The following is an 11,069-nucleotide window of genomic DNA, read 5'->3' as shown; positions in this document are numbered from 1 at the left end:
TCTGACCCGACACACGTAATTACTCCATCTGAGGTCGAGGTTCAGCCTAATTTGAGTTATGAAGAAGAGCCGGTTCGCATTCTGATGCGCGAAGTAAAAGAGTTGCGCAATAAGAAAATCCCATTAGTGAAAGTGTTGTGGCATAAACACGGAATTGAAGAAGCCACTTGAGAACTTGAGGACTCTATGAGAGAGCGATACCGAGCCTATTTACGGTAAGATTTTGGGACGAAAATTTCTTAAGTGGGGAGAGTTGTGACACCCTAAATTGACCCTAGTCGGAAAGTGGTTTCGGGACCACTAAACCGAGTCATAAAATAATTAATTGTTATATTCTATGCTTACTATGTGTGTGCATGCATATGTGGAAGTTTCATTCTCTAATTTTACCAATTTTATGAGAAATTATTAAATAGGGATCAATGTGAACCATGGTGAAATATGATAGGCTAATTTTAAATGGCTTATTAGTGCATGTTAACACAAGGGTGGAGTTGCATGTCAAATAACCTATTTCCTAAGGTTAGTGGCTGGCCATGACATGATGATGGGCAAAGAAAACATGTCCTAGACATGTTGGCCTAGTGCATTATGGAAGGTAAATAAAGAAATGAAAAAAAAGGAAAATGATGAAAAAAAAGAGTGTGGATGCCCCCTTGTTGCCGTGAGTTGAGGAAAAGAAAGGAGAAAAATTTTGTTGTTCATCCTTTCTCATTTTGTTACAATTGCCATGACTTGAGAAGAAGAAAAAAGTGTCCATTCTCTCATTTTTCTTTGCATGGCCGAATGTACTAAGAAGAAAGGGGAAGCTTGAGAAAATCAGCCATGGGAGCTTACTAGACTAAGGTGTTTTGATACAAGAAGGTATGTTTTATGCCACTCTTGAAAATGCATGCATAGTTTGGAAGATTGGTTCAAATTTTTCCTTGAATCTTGGATCGAAACTAAGTTGTTAGGTGAGTTAAATTTCGCCAAGAATGTTGTATTTCCTAATTAGTGTTTTGATGTTGTTGTGATGAAAGCATGGAGATGAGTGAGTTGAATGTTTAACAAAAAGGAGATTTTGTGCCATTGAGTTCTTGTTGTTATGTGTGTATGTGCATGAGTATTCGGCCATGCTATAAAATTTATGTTGCAAAATGATTTAATGCTTAATGTGATATATAATAGTACTTGTGAATGAGCTTGAGAGCACCTAAATTATTAGTTGGAAGTGCCGAATGTAGTCTTGGATGAATTTTAAAGAACAAAGAAATTTTGGGTGACTAGAGGCCAAGGACATTCGGCCAAAGGCTTGTGTGCTAGCAAAATTTGGCCTAGATGGGGTAAATGTTAAGTGTTAAATGCAATGGAAATGCTAGATTAATGTTGCACATTCGGCTATAGTTAGGCATGTTTATGATCTCATTTAGACGATTAGACATAAAAAGGGTGGTAATGAGGCTGAAAATTGTTGAATGGCTAGTTGGGTAATGAATGTAGCATTCGGCCATATGGGGTAAAAATGGGTCAAATGTTCGTGAAATAAAACTTTGTGAATTGATGAATTAATGATGATAGTATTGTTGATGTCATGTATATATGTATAAATATTTGGCAAGACGGTTAAACTAGTTAATTTATTGATTAGCTCAAGAAGCTAGAGGGGGAGAATTAAGCAAAAGCAAAGGAAAGAACATCGAATAGCCGAGTTGGAACCATTTTACCCAACACAAGGTAAGTCATTAAGCATATATTTAGCATTGTTTTAAATGATCATAATATCTATGCAATTGTGTTTAATGAGATGATATGTAAATGAAAATGTATGTGTATGGAATGATGACATTGTTGAATGTAAAAGAAATAGTGAATTGTGTAGAAAGTTTGCTTTCGGCACTAAGTGTCTTGGGCAATACGTGTGTCACGGTGTGAGATTGGCACTAAGTGTGCATGCTGGAAATATATGGCACTAAGTGTGCATGCTGGAAATATCTGACCTTTGGGTGTGCGAGCTCGAAGGGTATGGCACTATGTGTGCGGGCTTAAATCACATGGCACTAAGTGTGTGAAATCGAGTATTAAGCAATCGTGTGTGCGTACTTATATATATATATCTCCGATCGAACAATTATATGGAGGGTGTGTCTTCATCGAGTTGAGTATGGACAGCGGAAAGAGTAAGTACCTTGAGTTCGTGGCTAATAGATACTATGTTCATGCTCGGAGTTGAGTCGGTAAGTTTTAAATCTATGTGATGATTTCAATTGCATGATTGTTGCGGAAATGAAATGATGTATGGAAATTGCTTCAAATATCCTATTGAATAGTATATGAAATGTAAATGTATGACTTGGTATGAGATTGATCCAAAAGGTCTAAGGAACTATGGTATAGTTCGGTATGGCTGGAACGCTGGGCCTTGTTTCATTATTTCATTTTATGATAATTTTAGTAACGGGTGGTTGTGAAATGCTTATGACTTACTGAGTTATAAACTCACTCGGTATTTTCTTGTCACCCATTTTAGGTCTCTTGGACTCGTATCGTTTGCGTGCTCGGAACCGTCGTTGAAGTCATCACACCGGCTGGAAATCTTTTGGTATTGTCTTCGTAGTTGAACTAGGAGAACATTTGGCATGTATAGGCTATTTTGTTTTGTTGAATCTCGGGTTGTAAACTTTAAGCCATGCGAAGATGGCCTATGTGGTCGGTTGAGTGTGAATCTAAAACCTATAGGCACGAGCCTTAGAAACCTTAATTTTGATAAGGTGGCCATAGTTTGTATTATGTATGATGAAATAGTTGGCCATGGAAGAATTATGAAATAGTCATTGTTTGCTTTAGTACCAGATGCTGCCAGCAGCAGTGAGGTGAGATGGAAAAATCACTAAAAATAGTAGAAGTAGAATTAAATAGTGAATAAATTATGAAATTGAACCTTGATGAATCTATTTTCATATGGACGAAACGAAACGACCGTATGAGCTGTATTTTAAGAGATATTCAGGTTTTCGCAAAACAGGGCCGGAACGGTTTCTGGATCCCCTGTTCCGACTTGGAAAATTTACCATAAATTATCCAGAATCAATTAGAAGTCATGCCTTATATGCATAGATTCCCCTTTGAGTCTAGTTTCATTAGAAACAAACGGAATGAGCATTAGAGCTCTGTACGAGATGATATCCAGGTCGTAATGCATAATGGTCAGTGTAGTCGAACCCTGAAACAGGGGTGACTTTAACTAATAAACTATACCAATTGGCCTGACCAAAAATTCTAGAAATAAATCCATGGATGGATATATGAGTCTAGTTTCAGGGAAAATTGACGGAACTCATTTTCGAGTTCTGGAACTCGAGATATGATTTTTAAGGTGACAGTGATGCAGTTAACTAGCCTGCCTGGAACAGAAAAAGGAAAATAAAAAAAAAATTTTCCAAGAGAGGAATAAGTAAAGTAAGCCCGGTAACACCTCGTGGTCAAATCCGGTGACGGTCACGGGTTTGGGGTGTTACACAAAGTTCATGTATAATTTTAATATTTATTCCCATATTATTATTACTATTAATATTACAGTTAAAATATACTCCAAGTCAGCTAAATTAGCCATTTATGACACATTTTTTTAATTAGGCTTATAAGCTGATTTTTTTGAAAATTTAGGGAAATAGACTGTTTTTGGAGAGAGAAACGAAAAGTACGCCCAATAATAAACAACCCGTGGCCACGTTCTATATTTATCAATCCACACAATGCTAATGAGAGGATATCATTAACTCTTTAATTGAGCTATGAATTCCACTATTGCTAGTAAAGCCATCCCATACACAAGTCATGTACACAACATGTAACACCCCTAGTCATCATCAGGTTAGGACTACGGAGTATTACAGAAACATAACATCATACAATGAACAATTACCCCTAAACAAATCACAAGTTAAATCATGGCAACATCAATTAAAAACATTCATACAATCCCTTATAAGAGCCCTCGAGGCTCTAAAAAGACATTGGAAACAAATCGAGACTAAATCGAAAACATATGAATTTTTCAAAAAAAAGTTAACAATTTTCAAGCTGCAGGGGTCACACGGCCATGTGGCCAAGTCGTGTGTGTAATAACCGATTTTTAGTTAAATTGGAACAGCAGTTTCGAGACCAAAAATTTGAGGTAGAAATAATTATTTTATTATTATTTTGAGTCTACGGTATAATAGTATGATTGTGTGAAAATTTCGTTAAGAAATTTTGATGTTTGCTTGCTCAATTTAATAAAAAGAACTAAATCGCGTAAAGTATAAAACTTGTGTTCTATTAGCTAAAGGTGTCTAATGGCTATGAAATTAAATAGTGGAGATCTTTATGTTGTAATTATACCATTGTTAATATGGATGGACATTTATGGACATGCATTAAGTGATTTGAATGTTTAATAACTAAGGTTAAAAAGGTAAAAGTGTAAATAAGGTTAAAATTTAATTAAACAAAAATCACTTCATCTCTTTCATTTGCCATCCACCACCAAATTTTAAAGAATAAAACCATGGAAGCTTGCTAAGGCATTCGGCCAAGTTATTTTTGATTGCATGGTATGTAATTTTGACCCGTTTTTAATGATTTCTATGTTTTCGGAGTTGATGTAACCTAATCTAGCTAGCCCAGGGACTAATTTGAAAAAATATTAAAGGTTTAGGGTTTTTCCATTGATGAATACATGTGTATTTTGATGTTTGATGAGAGAAAATGTATGCATGTTGTTAGATAAACAACATTTGTAAAGTGACAAAATTGTCATTTAGGGATTTAATTTAGAAATGTTGAAATTTTGTGGTTAAATTGTGAAATAAATGAAAAATATGGGCTTCTAGGGACTTAATTGAAATTCGACTAGCATGGATATAGGTTAAATTGCATGAATTTGTATTTTTATGAGATAAGGACTAAATTATAAAAATGTTGAAATATTTAGGGCAAAAATGTAAAGTTGCTGTAATGTGTATTTTGGACTAAATTGAATAGGATGATAATTAAATAAGTTAATTTTGATTACATTTAGGTCAAGAAAAGTGAAATTCGAATTTAGATCGGGAGGAAAACAAAGTATCAGGCTAATCGACTTATTTCGTCATTTTTACAATCGAGGTAAGTCCGTATGTTAATAAGCATTATTATAATTGTGTTTTAAATGCTTTAGTATTGAATATTATGCATATGACATTGCGGATATGTTCGACGACGATTCGGCAACGAGAAATCCTGGTTGAACCTTAAGAATAGATTAGGATACGAATGATATGTCATTAGGGATTATGTGACTTGGGTCCTGGCTCGTACGTCCTACCAATGGTTGAGTTATTCGACATGTGTTACGGATACTTTTTAGCTAGTGTGAGCAGCACTGTGTAGTTTTGTCATGACAGTCAACTTGTGTGAGCAGATCCGTTGATAGCTTGAAAGTGAGCATTATATGTGATATAAGATCGAGATAGCTTCGGCTATATATGTGGCACTTACTGTTCAAGATTCCTAAGTATCCGATAGTATTTCAATTGGTGCAATGAGTATATCAGAGATGTGGTTGAATATGAATTTGATACGAGAAGGTACATGTACATGAACTGTATAAGCACTAAAATGAGGAAATATATGAAATTCACAATTAACTTGGTGAATGAAAATGCGGTAGGTTGGTGAATCATTATGCGATATATTATGCTATGTTTAAATTGCTTAAATTGTGCATATATGGTAAGTTGAGTTATACTTTTATACGAACTTACTAAGCTTTATAGCTTACATTGTTTATTTTTCTGTGTTTTATAGTGAAATCAAAGCTAGCTCGAATTCGGGAATCGTCGGAGACCTCATCACACTATCAAGCTATCACTTTGTTACTTTTGAATCTATGTTTTTGGGATATATGGAATGTATAGTAGCTTTGCTCATTTTGGCATAAAGTTTGGTAATGAATTTAACCATTTGATTGGCTTGTAAATGTTTAGTGTTTGGTTTTGTATATAGCCATGAAAATTGGCTTATTTTGGTTGATTTGGTTGTGAATATATATGCAAATGGCCTTTGTCTTGTGTTGATAATTGCTATGCAAATGTTTGTGGTAAATGGTTGATATTTGAGAATTGGTATGCTTATGAGTTTAGGCAAAATGATGCATAATTAGAAGTGTCCACATTGATGATTTGTGAAAGTGAGGTTTGGTATGAAATTGAGTGGCATATTGTAGTATATGTGTGCCTTGTATATGTTGGTATTGAAATAGCATGAATTAAGCTTATTTGAGATTGGATGAATGCCTATTTATGTCATATTTGGTGCCATTTGGTTTGGTGTAGGTGTATGCAAATTTGGGTGGCAAGATGGCTTTGTAAATAGCCTATTTTTGTCCACACGGGCAGAGACACGGGCGTGTGTCTCAGCCGTGTGTGACACACGGTCAGGTTAAACAGCCATGTGTCCCTTAGTTTTGAATTAGAAATCAAGTCAGTATTCTCAACACGGCCCAGCATACGGGCATGTAACTTGGCCATGTGACATAAGTTAGTATACCCTACAAGATTGGCATAACCAAGCACACGGCCTGGCACACGGGCGAGTGTTGCCATTTCGAAGGGCACATGGGCTGGTCACATAGGCATGTGGTTGGCCGTGTGACCTAAGTCAAAGAGTTACACGGGGTCAGACACGGGCTGGGCCATAGCCATGTGATCCCATTTCGAATGTCTAGAAGACATATGACACGGGCGTGTTTTTGGCTATGTGAGACACACGGTCGGGCAGCACGGGCATGTGTCCCCTGTATTTTGCAAAATTTTCTAAGTGTTTCAAAAAAATTTTGAGTTATCGGTTTAGCTCCAAACCTCTCCTAATGCATGTTTTGGGCTTCGTAGACTCGTATTAGGGACAATGTGAATGATACTGAATGATAATTACATGAAATTTGAAAATGTATGTGAAATGTATGTTTAATTGTATAATCTGTTTGGTAATGCTCCGTAACCCTATTCTGGAGTTGAATACGGGTGAGGGGCGTTACATTTATTGGTATTAGAGCTACAGTTTAGTTGATTTTAGGACTAACATAGCATATGTGAGGGTCTAGCTATACATCCCATATATAACCTGTGATAGTGTGATTGTGACAGCCCTAAAGTGACCCTAGTTGGAAAGCGGTTTCGGGACCGCTAAACCGAGTCACCAAATTATTTGGATGTGATATTTATGGTCTAAAATATGTGAATATGAATGTGCGAAAATTTTAAGCTTCGATTTAGGAAATTGCATGTGAATTTAGTCAAAAGGACTTGTGTGACACTTTTGAAATGTGATAGGCTAATCTACAAGGACCTAATAGTGCATGTAATCAAAAGGGAGGACTTGCATGTCAAATTTCCCCTAATTGATAGTGGTAGGCCATGACAAAGAATTATGGGCAAAACATGTCATAAAACATGTTGGGTGAATGCTTGATGCTAGAAATAATAAAATAAAGAGCATGGGCAAAGAAAGGAAAAAATGGTCTCATCCATGCCCCCTTGCCGTGAATGAGAGAAAGAAAACAAAGAAGAAAAAAAATGTGTGTGTTCATCCTTGAACATCTTTTGGCTGAAAATTGAAGGAGAAAGGGAAGAAGGGAGTGAAGCATTCGGCTATCCTAGGTCACTATTAAGGTAAGTTTGATGTTGTGCCATGAGATTCTTGCATGTGTTAGTTGTTAGCTTGAGCTCTACCTAGCCCATGGTCTAAACCTTGCTATGTGATGGAGATAACACTCGGCCATGGATGTATCATTCTTGCTTGGTGTTGATGTTGTGTTGATGAGATATTAAGTGATTTTTGTAAACCATGTTGAAATTTGATTTGTGGGGTGAGTATGGTTTTCGGCTATAAAAGATTAATAAGGGTGATGGTTGTGTTTTATGCTAAACTTAGATAAACAATGGTAGTTGCTTACATCTTGATATCAATGAGTTCCTTTCTTGGTTCTACCATAGACCCACGAAGTATATGTTTATTTGGTGTTGTTGGAGATTATGATAGAAGCTAATGAGTGAGAGTTTGATAGATACTATGAGGTTAAACTTCATGAGGTTGTAAGCTTGTAATTTGGATGATGAAATTCATGCTTTGTGAAGGTAAATGGTGTGGAAGGAGCATTCGGCCATGGTAGTAAGATGAAATGCAAAATGTTAGTATTTGCTTTCTAGTGTATAAATGCGTATTAGCCGAGTTTTGAATTTGAAATGAAACGAGATATAATCAATACAAGTAACCATACTTGTAGGAAGTATTGAGCATAATTGGCCTCAACATATACATGCATACTCGGCCACATGAGAAGATTAGTGTTGCATGCTTTCGGTTAGAGGCAAGCATATTGATGCCTTTATCTTGGTTAGGAAAATCGACTAAAAGGGATGTGAGTTAATATGTTGAGTTGATGCATGATTTCACATGTATGTGAATTTAATGTCTAATGTATAAATATGGGCTAAGTGCCTTGTATTCCTCTTTTCGATGCTTAAATGATTAAGTCAATTTGTTTGTTTAATTAAGCTCAAGAGCCTAGAGGATCAAAGTTGGATAAGGGAAGGAAGAAGTGATCGAATAGCCGAAATCGTTCGACCACATCCGAGGTAAGTTTTAAGCGATTAATCGTTGAGTAAATTCAATCATAATAGGACATAATGAGTTGATTTGATAAGATATGATGTGGCCATGATATGTCTTAAACCCAAATGGTAAGTTCATAAGTGTTTGGACTTGGAAAGTTAAGAGCAAATTGAAATAAATTGCTTGGACAGCAGCAGTAATGTGGTTTTAGAAAATCACTATAAATTGTTGGTGTGGAATTATAGGCTGAATAAAACATGTAATCAAAGCCTAGTTGGTCTAGTTTCTTATAAAAGAGACCGTGGAAGCAAAGAAATTTCCTATAAAGAGATATTTAAAGTTGTGCGGGACAGTGTCGGAATGACTCCGAAATCCCCTGTTCTGTTTTTGGAAAATCATTATAATTTGTACAAAAATGGTTAGGAGATAAGATTTATATGCTTATACTCCTTAATGAGTCTAGTTTCAAATGGAATCAAATAAAACACATTATGAATTCTGTACAATGAAAAATTTGATTCGTAGTGAAGAGTGGTCAGATTAGTCAAACAGTGAAACAGGGGAAACTTTAAGAAAAATCTGGTATTGATTGGCCAAACCTAAAATTCTGAAAATTTTATGGGTGAAAGATACATGAGTCTACATTCTGGGAAAATTAACGGCAATTTATTTTGAGTTTTGTAGCTCCAGTTATAAACAACTTAGTGACTGTTGGTCAGGAAAACTGCTTGTAGTGAATATGTGATTTTGTTGTAAACTTTGATGAAACTATTTGAGTTGCTTATAAGCTATTGCTGAAATTGATGTACAAGAAAAATATGAAATATGTATGATATACATATATGTGTGATAAGGCCGAATGGCCAATGTGATGAATGTGAAAATGTATACATATGTGATAAGGCCTAAAGGCCGATGTGATGAATGTGAAAATGTATATGTATGTGATAAGGCCTAATGGCCGATGTGATGAATGTGAAAATGTATATGTATGTGATAAGGCCTAATGGCCGATGTGATGAATGTGAAAATGTATATGTATGTGATAAGGCCTAATGGCCGATGTGATGAATGTGAAAATATATATGTATGTGATAAGGCCTAAGGGCCGATGTGATGAATGTGGAAGTGTATATATATGTGATAAGGCCTAATGGCCGATGTGATGAATGCGATATGTATATGTGGTAAAGCCGAATGGCTAATGTGAATGTTGTAACATGTGATTAAGTGTACATGAAACTTGGAAATATGTCCCGGGTACGACCCGATGACTACGTGTGGAGATTATGTCCGGGTACGACCCGATGACTACGTGTGGAGATTATGTCCGAGTAAGACTTCGTAATAAGAATTACTTATAAATATACGCAATGCGAAAGGTTAAACAGGTATGTACTCCAAGTTTATATATATGATGCATACGAGAGCAATCTAGGGGACTATTCCTATGATTATGTGACATCGGATTTGTGTGAGAGGTTATGTGAAATCATACGATATATCTATGTCACATGAGCTCACTGTTATGTGAGAGTTTATCTGCCTATTGTATATGATGAGATGTGCATATTCGGTAAAAGGGATGGTATGCCCGAAGGAAGAGTGAAATAAAAATGCGAACAACTATGTTATAATTCGATTGTTATCTGTTGACACTGCTTAAAACTTACTAAGCATTGTAATGCTTACTCCGTTTACTCTGTTTCCTCTGCCTTATAGGTCTCATTGCGAAGCTATAGGCTCGGGGATCGTCAGCAACTAGTCACACTATCACTATCCACTGTTTGGTACTGCTATGTTTTGGAATATCTTATGGCATGTATAGAATAGACTAGTAGTGAGAGGATATTTTGGTTGATGTATAGGACTACTCTTTCGTTTGTTGGTCATAGACCCTTTGATTTTGTATTAATTTGGATAGCCATGCGAAAATGGCTTGTATACACTTTGGCATGGTATCACAATCATTTTGTATGTTGTGCATTAAGAGATGTGGAAATGTTTGGAATCGATTAGCCCTTGGAATGGTTAATTGTGATAATCTTTTGTGCCATGTATGCTAAAAGGGCTAGTTGAATCAAGGGAATTATGAAGTAGGTAAAATCTACCTTAAGGATAGAGGTTGACAGCTGCAGTGATGTGGATGTGAAAAATCACTACAAATAGTAGGTATGGAATTAAATAGTGAATAAATTATGTAAATGAACCTTGATGAATCTACTTTCTTATGAAAGAAACGAAACGGTCATATGAGTTGTATGTTAAGAGATATTCAGGTTTTCGTGAAACAGGGCTAGAACGGTTTCTGGATTCCCTGTTCCAACTTTGGAAATTCATTGTAAATTAAACAGAGATAATTAGGAGTCATGCCATATATGTATAGATTCCTCTTTGAGTCTAGTTTCTATAGAAACAAACAGTATCAGTACTGAAGCCCTGTACACGGAGATATC

The sequence above is a fragment of the Gossypium arboreum genome, chromosome 2 (assembly GCF_025698485.1).
Source record: "Gossypium arboreum isolate Shixiya-1 chromosome 2, ASM2569848v2, whole genome shotgun sequence".
NCBI lineage: Eukaryota > Viridiplantae > Streptophyta > Magnoliopsida > Malvales > Malvaceae > Gossypium > Gossypium arboreum.
The sequence above is the reverse complement of the archived record's forward strand: the minus strand, read 5'-3'. Positions refer to the sequence as shown.